The following is a 15,478-nucleotide window of genomic DNA, read 5'->3' on the forward strand; positions in this document are numbered from 1 at the left end:
CAAGTAATTTAAAAAATAATGGACGACCCTGTCAAAATGGTGAAGGTTCAACGAAACGATATGGTCTACAGTGTTCGAAAGTATTTATTATCGATCCAGAATCTACAAACCAAATATAAATTTTTGCAATATTTTGAACAAATAGGGGCCCAACGAGATAATGCCGGTCTGGTGCATGAAGATCGAGGCGATAAAATAAAAGTTGTGAACCTCTATTGAAAAAAAGAAGATGACGCTTTGGATATTTCTTCTCGTCTTTTATCTTTACCTGATCATGATCTACCTGTTTCGAAACGAGTCCCAAACGACTACAACCCCTCCTTGGCAATCCATTTCTTACCACCCTCCTCAGCGGACGACGCTTTATTCGACTTGTATTCACGCAACCGATTGTGACGACGATCAAATATGTTTTCGGGGTGAATGTCTTCCCAAACTCCTTCCCCATGCTACTTGTTCTTCAGCTACGGGAGAGTGGGTTCTGGTGAATCAAAAAGGATTGAAATTCGCGACCTGTTTTTGTAAATATCCTCATCTCGTCACGCAAAAAGAACGCGGGGGGAATTGTGACGTGGACATTGCTTGCGGACCTCACGGCCGATTAGAAAGTTTAGACAAAGATCCTTTGAAAGAAGGTAAATGTGTTTGCGATTTTGGATACAAGCCGCTTTTGCAAGGTTTCGGGTGTGAAGAAATGACCGCTCACGAACGATTAGCGTTTTCGAAGGAAGAAGAAAAAAACAACGTATGGGATCCGACCGTATTTTCCGAAAAGTATCTCGCGTCTTTCCAAAAACCCGGTTACTTCCAGCAGCCCTGTTCCTTCGATGCTTTTACAGGTCAGCCTTTAAAACATACTTTTTATCATGCAGAATTTGGAAGTTGTGTGTGTGATCCGAGGTATGGGAATATCGGGGTGCGACTCGATCATCCCTATTATTTGAAAAATAACGATAAGGGCTATAATGCTTGCGCGAATATTTTTAAAAGCGAACCCGATTCCCCGATCCATCATGTGAAACTGTTTGCTTATTTCTACATGTTTGATTATTCGCCGGTCGCGTTCATCGAATTTGAAAATTTAGACCCGACTCAATTATCCTATCCTTTCAATTATTACGTGGTCCAATCCAAGAAACACCATCTACAAATCGAAGAAATGTGGCCTTTTGACTACATGCAATATGTTTTTAAGTACCTTCCCTTTACGGTGCATACGCGTCACTGCCACGAAGATCCTATTTTTAATGTTAAAACGTGCTAAACGATAGGTTGAAATCGATCCATTAAATAACATTCTTAACAAACAGTAAAGTTTTATTCACATCGAGTCGGCTGGGAAAAGTTTCTGAAAAATAAATTACCCCCCTTTTTAGTCTGAAAATTTGAAAATTGATGTCTTCAATTTTTGAAAAATTGAAGACATCAATTTTCAGACTAAAAGGGGGGTATTTTTTTTTTTTTTTTTTTTTTTTTTTTCCAGTTAGAGAAATTTTTCTCCGGCTCTCAGAAATTTTTCCGCACTCGACTGGATGAATAAAACATCCCCGTTTCTTTAAGAATGGGCTCACTGTTAACTATTTCAGCATTCGACGTTTCGCGTCCAATAATAACTGCCGGGTGTTCAAGAATGCAGATGCACCTACTAGATTTTCTACAGAGAAGCTTGACTGGATGGAGAGAGTGGATAACTTTTTCCAAGATTCTCGACTTTGGACCGTCATGAGGTAAAGAATCTTTTTGTTTTTTTTTTTTTTTCTTTTAAGAAAATTTATGGATAGATTCATTTCTTTTTGAATGGACCTAGAAAAATAGGACAAAGTTCTTTTCCAAGATTGGATGAGAGAGGGACCCAAAAAAAATGGGTCTTGGAAGGAATCGAATGCATTTGCACTCATTCCTTCCAAGACCCATTTTTTTTGGTCTCCTGATTCGTCTCTCTTTCTCTCTCCTCAGTCCATTTCCATAAATATAGGGAAAGCGGAGAACCTTTCTCTACTTATTTCTAAAAATCTTTTCTTTATTTTTTTTTCTCCTGAGTTTATGTATATATCAATTCAAATACTTTTGAGAACGGTCATCCCAATTCTCTGTCGTCTTTTCGGTTTCATCGTCCCAACACTCAGTGGACATAGTCTCAGTCGATTTTGGAGCATGGGTCGTCCGTTCATTGTCCCAACATTCAGTGGACATAGTCTCAATAGATTTTGGAGCATGAGTCGTCTGTTCATTGTCCCAACACTCAGTGGACATAGTCTTAGTGGATTTTGGATCATGAGTCGTCCGTTCATTGTCCCAACACTCAGTGGATTTTGTCTTTGGATCCTCTGAAGATATTTTGGGGGTCTCATGAGATTCTTTGGAAGGTTCGTCCCAACAGGCTGCTGGATCGTAATGGGGAATATTTTCAGGTATGTCCCCCCAACCCTCTGTCTTCCTCAAGTTATTGGAGGAAGTTGACGACAAAGAAGAAGAGCCCATCAAGTTTAAAGGCGTATGCTCATCCGGATGTTCCATCACTTGGAAACAGGACAGATTATCCCATTTCTGGATGAGGTTATCGTACGCTTTTGGGGACGGATCCTTCTCTAACTGATCGTAGGCCTTATCAAAAGCTTGCAGAGGATTGTCTGCTTCCTCCTGAATCCTCTCCTCTTTCTCCGTTCCGTCTGGATAGACGTGATTGATATGAAAATCTCCTTCCATAATATGCCATCGATAGTTGCGCACTTTGTTTTCGGCACAATGGAAATATTTCATCCTTTGATGATGTCGGGCACATTTTCCTCGATACTTCCAAATGATTCCATCTGGCACATAAATTTCCGTCACGGGTTTTTGATAATCCAAGGCTTTAGCAAAGAATTTAGCTTTCTGGCATCCCACCACATAAATCGTGGAGAAGCTGTGAGTGAGCGATTGGAGAATGCGTCCTAAATGGTTGTAGGGAATATGACCCTCGTTCCAACGAAGTCCGTGCCGGTTTCTCGTCAGCCAGGCATTTGTCTTTTGGTTTTTTTCACTCAGTTGGTGGAAGGGGTGAGGAGGAGTAAACGTCAACGATCCCACGGTCAAAAAATCTTTTGTCGCATAGCCCAATTCTTTTAAAACGTAGGTAAATTCACCCTTCTTGTGGTTGTAGGACTGGAAACCCTCTAGATCGAGCACGATAAAGTTTTCTGAACACGCCATGGCGATGAATACGGTGATGTCTTCCACAAACAGGAGCAAAAAGAGAATCGAAAAGGTATATATGTATAACAGGGAAGATCTAGAAAGGGGGGGAAAACAATAAAACGTTTTAGAGTCGTCGTCTTGAAAGAGACATTTTTCTTTTCAAAGGGTTAAAAAGTTTCAAAGGTCTTTTTAAATGAAGTTATGATTATTATCATTATTAAAAAAAAACTAAGAATCAAATCGAGTTTATAGATAACCATATTCATAGGACCAAAGGGACTTACCAGCTCAGTTCACGTCTTCTTCTGTTCTCTGAAGAAATCTCGCGGAGGATACACACTTTTATACTCGCGCGACATCTGTCGGGATCGCGACCCCATCTAAATGTCAGGGTCATTCCAACCTCTTAAAAGGATCGGAATGAAAGAAACACTTTGATAGAAAATATATTTATGAAAAGATATCTGAGGGTCGTGAGAACATTTTCTCTCCCCACCCCCCGCCTATTTCAAAAAAAAAATAATAAAAAGTCTTTCTTGGATCGCGTCAAGATTACAAAACAACTCACAGGACTTGTTTATCTCGATCTTGTCAGGGTCACCGTTTCACATAAGAAGATGGATGGACCCTGAACTTTAGACATGATAAAAATTAACTCTACCCGCCTTTTGTCTGGGAATAGGGTCTCACCGTTTCTAAAAATAGACCAGATCCCATTCTTGGAATTCTATTCTTTAGGAAAGGAGGAGTGATGGTCTATTTTTAGAAAGTGTGAGACAACATTCCCAGACAAAAGGGGGGGTAGAGTTAATTTTTATCATGTCTAAGACATGAAAAAAATTAACAAAAAGTTTTTTTTTTTTTTTTTTTAAAGGCTGAAAAATTTTTCTGAGAGAGCTGAGAAAGATTTTTCCTCCCAATCTTTTTCGACGATGAAAAGGGAAAAACTACTGATCCGATCTCCCTACGCTTTAGGGAAAAAGATACTTATGAAATATTCATGTGTTGAATTTGGCTATTCAAATAAGTGACATTTTGTTTCTCATTGGAACTGTTCAACGGCGAGTCCACTCGTCTCATTCTTTGGGGTAGGGGATGAAAGTACAGCGGTTTGTTGAAATCGATGATAGTTTCCTCTTTAGTCGGCGGAACTGTAAATCTATCCCGTCTTAACTCTTCTAATCTCTTTGAAAGTCTTTCCACTTGCTCTGCTAAGGTTTCCTCGGTACTCATGGTCTCTCTTAGTTTAGGGAAGTCTTGACGTATTGGCTAGAGAACAGAGGGTCTTTTTCTCTCTATACATATATCATGTGGGAGCGTGTAATTTATAAATCCTTGTGAAATCTTTCTACGTCTTGTGTAACTTGGAAGATTCGTCTTGTGTAACTTGGAAAATTCTTCTTCTTCTCGTCGATTGGGGTGGAGTTATAGAAAAGAAATGGGATTGGAAAGAAATCAACAGATTACAAAAAAAAGGAACTTTTTTTTTCTATTTTTTTTCTCTAGGGATTTACATACCATTTCATTCATGAACATTCAAGGGTTCTCTCCAAGACCAAATTTTAGAAGAGGGCCACAAAGAGTACACTTGAGGATCCTCTTTCAGGTCTAGGTGAGATAAGGGTTGAGACCAATATTCTTGGGTCTCTAAAGCATCCCAACTTAGACATTTATTATTATTATTAGAAAGTTCATCCTCCTCCTCCTCCTCCTCCTCATCGTCGCACGAGTTCTCCTGGGGAGATTCTTCCGCCTCCTCTTCGACAGCTTTGCTCTCGGAGGGGTAACAATGTAATTTCCGGAAAACGTAACTACCCTCCATCAAATGGTATCGAAAATTTCTCACCTTGTTCTCGGCACAATGAATCATCTTTTGGAAATATTGGTGTCGCGTGCATTTCGACTTGTTCCGCCACTCGGTTTTCCCTGGGATGTAAAACTCGTAAACGGATCGCTGGCAGAGCTTGCTGAAAAATTCGGCTTTATCGTATCCATTGACGTAGATCACCTCCACATTTTCGGTCAGTATTTTCAGGATCGTAGGAAGATGCTCGTAGGAAAGACGACCCTCGGTCCATTGCAGGCCGTGTCGGTTATTTGTAGTCTGGTTGACCACAGCTTGATTGCGGGACGATAAGTCATCGTAATGGACAGGAGGGAGAAAAATCATGGATCCGCATAAGGTTAAATCGCAAGTGATGTAGCCCAGTTCTTTCAAGATGAAACATATATCTCCCGTCTTTGGATCATAACAGTGAAAGTATTCCATGTCCAGAACAATGTAGGAATCTTTGAGAGGTTTGGTACTCAAAATGTCCATCTTCTTCAATTGAGGAAAAAAAGAAAACAAAATTCTCTCTCTCTCTCGCTGTGTGTCCTGAAGGAAAAAATGGATAGCGTTCTCTCGCCGTCTCCTCTTTTATATATATAGAGAGAGAAGGTTGCACGTGACAGGTCGTATGAATTCTGGGAAAGGTCACATTCGTATATATATATTTGTTTTTTGAATAATATCGTGCGTATCTCAATACACATCCATCATAATAATAATAAAGGTCACCTTGGAAAGAAAAAGAAATAAAAAACATGGAACTCGTGCTCGACTTTGAAGGTTTCTACGATTCTCAAGGAGCCTTTATTGTGAAAGAATTGGCTTACGTCACATTGGACGGTACTTCTCGAGGGGTATTTGTTTTTAAACCCCGTTTCCATGGCAAATGCTCACCGAGAAAGAAAAACGAACCGCTGTGTGGGCGAGTGATTATTATCACGGCTTGTCGTGGTACGAAGGAGAAATTCCGTACAGTTATTTTCCATGGGTGTTAACGATGTTGACGGAACCTTTTTCCATGATTTGGTTGCGAGGAGAAATGAAACGGCAGTTTTTAGAGAAATGGTTGCAAAGATCCATTTATTGCATTTCGGGATCGACGCAAGAGATTCTCAAATACAATGGGATCGAACACATGAATTGTCCTAACCATACAAAAGGTGTTTTCCATTGCGCTCTACAAAAAGCGGTTCGGTATCATTATTATTTAAAGACACAGAGAAAAAATTCGCAAGGTCGATCCTGCACAATTCAATCTTGACAGAACTCATTAAAAAAATAGATATATCATGTTACTTCTTCAACAGCACAGATGGTTCTGAAGCGAATCTTGGAATTTTGAAATAATAGATCAGGGAGAAATCATTCTTAATAAAATGGTAAAGTCTCGAATCGGCTGGGAGAAAAAAAAATTTCTCAGAGCTAAAAAAAAAAAAAAAAAAAAACTTTTGGTTAATTTTTATCATGTCTTTAGACATGATAAAAATTAATGACCCTCCCTTTTTGTCTGGGAAGGATGTCTCACCCTTTCTAAAAATAGATCATGACTCATCCTTTCTCTAATGGCAATCATTCCATGAATGAATCACGATTTGTTTTTCAAAAGAGTGAGACAACATTCCCAGACGAAAAGGGAAGAGGGCCGTTAATTTTTATCATGTCTAAGACATGATAAAAATTAACAAAAAGTTTTTTTTTTTTTTTTTTTTTTTGAGTTGAAGAATTTTTCTCAGCTCTAAAAATTTTTTTCCAGCCGACTCGAAACTTTACCATTTATATTTACGAATAGTCTTTGGATTATTTATTTATTTTCTTTTAAAAGAAAAATTCTGAGCTAGACCTATCTATTGGTTTAACATTCTGGTCATAGAAACAGTCTAGAATCTCATTTTTTTTCGAGGCTAATGCACGGGTTCTCCAATCAAAAGGGTTACTATAAAGGGATTGGTTTGAATGCATTTATCTGCAAATGTTGTAGGATTCTGTTGTTGAGAAGGGGGTATAATATTATTATTATTATTATTATGATGATGATGATGATGATTGTGGCAGATTCGTTTTCTACATGGAAGTCTAATCTCCTCCGAAGACCTTTTCTGGGGATCGTCGATAGATGGTTTTTCAATAGGAATCGTTTCCCTCGGATCCTCAAGAGATAGAGGGGGGGTCCTGTCTTGAGACATGAAGCGGTCTCTCCTCCTCCTCGAGAAGTCTTGAGAAAGGGAGAGGATTTTCGGTTCCCTTATTCTCGAGGGGTCTTGACAAATTGAGAGGTCCCTCCTCTTCGAAAGAGAGAGAAGTTTTGGTTCCCTTATCCTCGAGGGGTTTTGACAAATCGAGAGGTCCCTCATTTTCGAGGGGTCTTGATAAATGGAGAGGTTTTTCATCTTCGAGGGGTCTTGAGAAAGGAAGAGGTTTCTCATCTTCGAGGAGGTTTGACAATGGGAGAGATTTCTCCTTCTCGAGGGGTCTCTCTTCCTCAAGGGGTTTTGAGGAAGGGAGAGGTTTTTCATCCTCGACGGGTTTTGACAAACGGAGAGGAATCTGAACAGGCTTCTCCTCATCCCCATCATTATCGAGGAGGATGAGGATAGGCTTTTGGAAAGGTTTTTTCTTTTTCTTCTGAACAGTTTTCAAAAGTCGTAGCTTCTCTATGATGAGACGAACGAGGAGAGTCCTCGAGAAGAATATAATAGGTATTCTTCCCAGTCTTCTCGATCGAGAGAGGTTCGTGCAAACATTTATGCAACCATTCACTAAAATGAACGAGAATCCCTTTTGTCTTCTCAAGACGATCCATAATCCTATTCATTTGCGAGACGGTTAGAAAGTGGGACGTGTAAAAATATTTGGCTCGTTTCATTAACAAAATTTGTGCATCCAAAGGTGGAGTGTCACGAGCCATCAACACGTTTTCGTCGGACAAAAATTCGTCCTGCATCTTTTGGTAACTCCCTACGGTATAATAACCCGCACATTTTGAAAAATCGGAGGCTTTCAGGTAAACGACTCCTTGGATGATATAAAAGGAAAGATCAACATATTTATATTTGAAAGGAATACACGTAGTGAGCTGGGGATGCCTCCTCATAATCCACTTGGACAAAAATATGACTTTGGGGCTCTCCCCTTTTATTTATAGAGAGAAAGAGAGTGTGACCTTCCCTTCCCTCCTCCTCCTCTCTCTCTGCTTCCTCTATCTCTGGACGTCCTTGGGTTGGAAAGGGTGACTTTGAAAAAAAAAAAAAAAAGAAGGTCATGGTTGGATAATTTTTTGTTTATTAAATTATTACTTTCACTTCCTCATTCCCACACACATTCATCTTTTTAAGAAAAGAAAAAGAGGTCATGGAGATAAGATTTCTTGGAAAGAAGACAGAGAGAAACAAAAAAAAAACAAATAAAACGGACGTCATAGAGCCTCTATGTGTGTCTGTGTGTGTCTATATAGATATATAAAAAGACGAGAGTACTGGGCGAGATCATTTCTTTTCCATTGGGAGCCATGTCGCTATTAGACGTTTTTCCAACTCAACGGATTTCGAACGGGGAGGATTTGAAGACGCTAAAGCAAATCTCCAACTTGAAAATTTTTTTGGCGTGTCATTGTGCGACATTTATTCCGCATTTACCACCTCATCAAGCGATCGTTTCTTTCAACCAAGATGTCGAATCCTCCAACCTGCTCGTTCAGAATATATACAGAAATTTATTCGAATCGCAACAAACGAAAGAGGAATCTCCCTTTTCTTGGAATCGGATGGATCGAGCTTTAAGACGGCCCATTCAAACAGACCGGCGATATACAGATCCGCGCACGAGTTTTCGGTGGAAGAATATTTTTCTCACGAAACGATATTTTACGTTTGGAGTGAGAACGACGGCTGAGGACGAAGTTTATATTGTTCAAACCACAGCCGCTCCTCTCGCCTATTACGAATCATCGTCCCCCAATCTGAACGAAAGAAGTTTTAAAGTCAGCGACAGGATGAAATATAAGAAATATATTCTAAGACCTTTTCAAAACTATGTCGTTCCCCCGAAAACGCAATATCTCATCGTCACAACCCAGAAGAGTCTCTTTCTCGTCGATCGGTGCTCGTACTCGCTTTGGAAACAATTGAAAGAGGAGATTTCTTTCCAATCGCCGATGATGTTTCAAGAAAAAGAAGAAGAAAACCCTCCGCACCTTTACCCATCCCTTCCTTAGATGATAAGAGGAGCTGGACCAAACCGTCGTCATGGCCCGAAACAAAATCGACCCGGCAACGGAATGAAATTGAAGTCATCACAATTGAAGATGAGGAGGAAGAAAAAAAATTACCTCTTAAAAAACGGTCGACTTACCGGAACCTACCTGGCGTGCAAGATCCGCTTCAGAATCCAGAAGCTTCTTCTTCTTCTTCTTCTTCCCCGACTTGTTCAAACAGGCAACCTCTTTCGGACTCCTCACAGACAGAACCTCTTCCAGTATCCTCTTCTTCTTCTTTTCTCCAACCTGTCCCGACATCGTAGAGGTAGAATGTCAGACGGGTCCACAAGCTTCAAAAAGTCCCGACATCGTAGAGGTAGAATGTCAGCCGGGTCCACAAGTTCCAACAGGTCCAGAAATCATGGAGGCAGAATCACAGCCGGGTTCACAAGTTCCAACGGGTCCAGAAATCATGGAGGTAGAATTTCAGCCGGGTAAACAAGTTCCAACGGGTCCAGAAATCATGGAGGTAGAATCGCAGCCGGGTCCAGACATCCTAGATCCCTCCACTCATCCCAAAGAGACTCCAAGTGTTTCAAGACAGCCTTGTGAGGATCCAGCCCTTCCCGTGTGGAATGATTATATGGACATACAAAATTTGGTGCAACAGGAAGGAGAAGAAAATAATCATACGGATGGGTGGGTCAAAGACTGTTTAGATCATTTAACCTCGAATGAAATTGAACTGTTATGGAATTGCATTTCTGAAATCACATCGGAAATGGGATAAAAACCAAAACAAAAAAAAAAAACAATTTTTTTAATAACAAATTGGAGGAGGGTCATGATGTCAATTAAAAAAATATTATATAGAGTCCAATCTTGGTGGTTCACTTCAGTTTTCCAGCATGAGGTGATCCACGTTTCCCGAAATATGGATCCCATTCCAAGAGAGATTGTGTAGAGCCTTCACTTCAGTTCTTTTTTTTCCTACCAAGAGGAGAGGGTCCCCAAAGGGCTACCCATGTCCAAAGAGAGAAAGTGTAGAGCGTTCATTTCAGTTTTTTTTTCAAGTTTAGGGGAGGGAGGTCTCAAAATGACACCCCCCATTTTCAAAGAGAGATGGTGTAGAGCGTTCATTTCTGTTTTTTTCCAAAGTTAGGGAGTCTTCAAATGACTACCCATTTCAGAGAAAGAGAGAGAGAGAGAGAAGGTGTAGAGCGTTCATTTCAGTTTTCCAACATTAGAAGGTCCCAAAATACCTTCTGAATTCAAAGAGAGATCGTGTAGAGCGTTCATTTCCAGTTCTCCAAGATCAGAAGAAGAGGGTCCGCTTTTCCCAAAAGGGCTTTCCGCATTCAGAGACAGCGAAGTGCAGACTTCAGTTTTCTCCCTCCCCAAGAATAGAGGGTCCCAAAATGGCTTCCCATTTCAAAGAGAGAGGGAGAGGCGTTCATTTCCATTCTCCAAGATAGGGTCGTCTGCATTTTTCCCATAATGGCTTCCCAATTCAAAAAGAGAGAGAGAGAGAGAGTAAAAGGGTGTGTAGAGCGTTCATGTTCATTCTCCAAGATAGGGTCGTCAGCTTTTTCTCAAAATGGCATCTCCCCATTCAAAAAGAGATCGTAACCAATTTTTTCCAGTTTTTTCCAAGATGGGGGGGGAGAAGAAAACCTAGGATGGAATAACACGACACACAGAGAGAAAGAGAGAAAAAAACGCCATCTTGTCATTTTCTGATAGGGTACCGGTGTTCGAATACTTTTGTGACCGACTGTACTATTTACAATGTGTCATTTTATTTTGCTCGTTTTTTATGCAAATATTCAAATTCAGATAGATATTGCGTTAAGTTCAGAAAGCCAACTAGCTTCCAAGCGGTAAGATAGCTGAGCACCGGTAAATTCTAGCGGCTGCATGGGAGGTTTAGGGGTTTTTCATAAGTACAATTGATTGTTAATTAACAGTTTGTTTCCCGCCAAAAAAATCTACCCTGAAGACTTCCTTTCCCTTAGACAAACAGGTCCTGTGTGCTTTATCATAATCCAAAATCTTAAGCGTAAAGAACTTTTATCATAGCCGTTGATGACGATAACATATTTTCTATCTGATGTGTCAAGTTGGCATAATTGTATATTTCTAACGAAAATTGTTTGGCTGATGTTACCCTATAATGAAAAAAAGATTCAAATCTGTTTTTAGCTTAAACAGTATTTTCATTATTAATTATGTCACGAATTTTATCAATAGTATTCTTATTGCAGGCATGTATTCAAGAATATAATATACACAAAGTGTCTAATGATTACGGCTAATTTTTATATAAAATTTTATATTATAAAAATTTAGGTTCATAGGTCAGCCATATTTGAAAGAGTACTTGTGTATTATAAGAAAAGAGAGAGAGAAATTTAAGAATAAAAAAATTTACCACGAAGTAATATAAAAATGCAATAGAATACAAAAGTGCACAATACTATTTCATGTTTTGTGGATATACTTGAAGACAGAAACATGTTTCAGCTATATTCGTTCATCGGAGAAAAACTTTTCATATGAAGCTATTTTTTTTCAAATCTTTCACTATACAAGTAATACAAAAGCAGTATAGGAATTTCTTTTCTTAATACCCAACCGAAAAGCTGAGGGGACGTACAATGATTAACATACGATGGGTGCCTTAAATTATTTTGCTTTACATGCAGTTTCCTTATATATGTAAAACAAAATAAATTTTCCCCCATTCCAAGATTTCAAGAACTCACAGAGAGAGAGAGAAATATGTACAACAAATTTTATTGCTGTTTGAATGATTGCTTCGGGAACAATAAGTCTTGAAACTCAAGCTTTCAAGCTTCAAGCTATTCAAATACGAACGCTTTTCAGCGAAGCCATTTGGACCGCATCTGCTTTGTTAAAGAAACCTTTTGGGGGTAAAATCATCCACTTCATCGGGTTTTTCAAACAAAGCAGTCAGTGGTCCTGTTACAACCTGCTGACCTAGAGAAATTTCTCAGAAACTTTTGTTAAAAAAAAACGAGTTTTATATTTTTAAGAATTTACATTCTGACAGCAAGATTTTGTTATTTTTCATATATAGATGAAAAGAAACTACTTTGTTTTTAATAAAGAAGAAAAAAATAATAAGCTTATTTAAATTTTTTACACAGCACCGAGTAAGGAGACGAAATTTAATTTTCTTTATAAATATTTTTCTCAGACAATACTTTAGTGTTTTTCAAATTACGAGAATAGCGCGTTAGTGCATGCATTTTCAAACCAGATTTATTTAATTAATATATATGGATATGCCGAACAAGCACACTTTCGCACACATACACTGTATATTAGTACATACATAAAAATGAAATAAAATTTGAAAACAAGCAATTTAAAAACTACTGTATTGAAAAATTATTGAAAATTTGTTTTTAACCTCATTTTTTTTTTCGTTATATACCTTTACTTCATTTTTTTTATATGCATTTACTTAATTTTATTTTCTTATATGCATTTACTTAATTTTATTTTGTTATATGCATCTGTTAGTCTTTTTGAAAATTTTTTAGATTTTTTGAGTATGGCAAAGGAAACGAGATCTATCAGCCGAAGGCAATGAATGTTTCCATGGACGACTTTCTAAGTAAAACGTACTCATGTTCATGTTACACATAGGGAAAATCACAAAATTAAACCAGGTCGTTTGTTTGGGTTCGAATATGAGTCGAAATAGCGATAATCAGATATCTTAGCCAGGAGGGCATTGATTGGGTTTGACAGATTTGGAAACTTAATAAATAGTATTTAATAAATATAATATTATTAAACGAATCGAATTTATATAAACCAAATAAAATTCTTATATCGAACACAACTAAAACTCGATATAACTCACACTGATAAACTGATGTGTAATAACACTGATAAATTGAAATACTAAATAGAATATACATTAATTCTACATAGATAATTTTTTGTAATGTATTTCGCTGGGAATGTCTGGCCGCAAAATCCTGATTATATGTATACCCTTATTTTAAGGTTATCACATATCTGATGGTTTGACTTTTACCTCAAAACACAAAGAATCCACAAAATTCAGTAAAATTAATAACTTTATTTCCCTGTTTAAAATTCTCTGAATCTTTTCAAATATAAAAGCACACGCGCCAAACAGTTTGCTGTAAATAAATACATGCAGCAACGAGAAGATGCGCTTTTGACAGCAACTCGTTTCGAAAATCGAAAATTTTTCTAAATGTAAGAGATTTGTCGCTTAAATTAATTTTTCATTAAACAAAAAAACAAATAGAATCGCATATTATTAAAAGAATTTTATTGATAATTCATATTCTGAAAACAAGAACCTTGTTGTTATTAAAAAAAACAAAGAAAAAATAAACAACATATTTCATTCAACGGGGGCCAAATTTGGCGCATGAACTTTTCAACATAAAAATATTTGAAGCATGTTATGGATAAAGGTTTATTTGATTATGGCAAAGTACTCGATGGTTATTTGCCTAAGGTGAAGGATGCCTTCGTTCGAGGATTGCCTAACGGAAATTGGCTTGCATACATGTTACACATATGGAAAACTAAGAATATCATCTTGGCAACCAGCCCGTTTGCCGGGATTCGAACCCCGGACAGAACCACCAGTTGTTTCGTTAGACTCCGCTCAGTCGCTGGTGGGCTGTCCGATAACGGAAAAGTTCAAAATTTCAAATTAGAGGAAAAGTAGTAGCATAGTCTAATTCGAAGTTATTGCCATTTCAGTAATGTGAAGAGATTTCAAGAATGTTTAATTATTTTATTTAGCTTATGACAAACTAAATAAAATAATTAAATATTCTTGAAATCGCTTCTCTTAACATACTGGTAGTTTGACCTGCATTCAAACCCCGTGAACAAGCTGATTGCATGGGCGTTTTTATGGTTTTTAACTTTTTGTAGTGCGAGATTGTTTCCCTTAGAAAATCTGTCACGAAAGCATACCTCCCCTTAGACAGATCGCCTTCACGTGCTTAATAATCTAACAAGCCAAACCAAACACAACCCGAGTTAGGACTCGTAGTCAAGGCACGTCATCATGAAAAGCTAACTAAAATTGGCTCATATTCACATTAAACATGGGCAGCAAAAATTCGCTAAAACTGGTATGCAGGCAATCCATTCGTCAGGATTTGAACCCGCTTCAAACTATTAGTATTCAACGATTTTACCGCTACTTCGTTGGCGGCCTTTTGTAGTATCTATAAGAAAAATAATCGCAAAGACACAATCATTGCATACCGACAGATGAATTAAGTTCGGAATTTAAAGAATAACTTTCATTCGTGCTATAGCTGTTAGCATTGACATTTGGACAGATGTTAATTTATTTTAAATTCTTTTAATGTAATTAATTCATATCTTTAAATAATTGATCTTCTGACTGTAAATTTTTGTGCGGAGTAGATCTAACCCTTACGTACACTAACTGTTTTAATTAATTTACACTCCATTTATTTTAAGAGATTTTATATCGATAGATTTCTTTTTAAAAATGTTTCAAGGATTACATATTTTTTTCTTTAGATTTCAAAACATTTTGGATTTAAAGTCTTAATAATAAAATTTTTAAAACAAATATTTCTAGAAATTCCTTCGGCGTATTCATTTATTCCGTTTAGTTGAAGTTTCGAGTAGAATATCTTCCTTTCAACATTCATATAATTTTTATATGTCAGTTCGCCATTTCTACGGAGCATAGAGCCACACATACGAGTACAAAACTCAGGCATGCTGAAAGCACAGTTTTAACATTTAAGGATGTAAAAAGAAGAATATACCATTATAATAACGCGCGTTTGAAATACGAAGGCAAACAAGAAAGCTGGTTGCAACATTTTATATTTTTTTCCTGACGAATCAGAAATTGTAATCATTTTTCAATACAGAAATAAAATATTTGATTCTATAACATATAGGCATAAAGGCGTCCTCCGTTACAATCCTTATTTTTTCTTGTTTCTACTAAAATTCGGCAATGTACTATAACAACGTCGGATCCTGTTTGACTTTCATTTGTATAAAGTACCACAAGGCAAACAGTTGTAAAACGATTTATCTTCTTTCGCAAACTTTTAGTCGGCACACAGATAATACATACCTGCTGTCTGACAAAGATATTTCACTCTAAGGACCTTTTTCCTAAAGTGCTCTTTTCAAAGACACTTCACACCCTATTAAGACCTTTGTGTCAACTGACAGCCGCCTGGAGAAAGGTAGGGGAA

The sequence above is a fragment of the Stegodyphus dumicola genome, chromosome X1 (genome assembly GCF_044657685.1).
Source record: "Stegodyphus dumicola isolate Sdum_Otavi_A_Nest chromosome X1, ASM4465768v1".
Taxonomy (NCBI): domain Eukaryota; kingdom Metazoa; phylum Arthropoda; class Arachnida; order Araneae; family Eresidae; genus Stegodyphus; species Stegodyphus dumicola.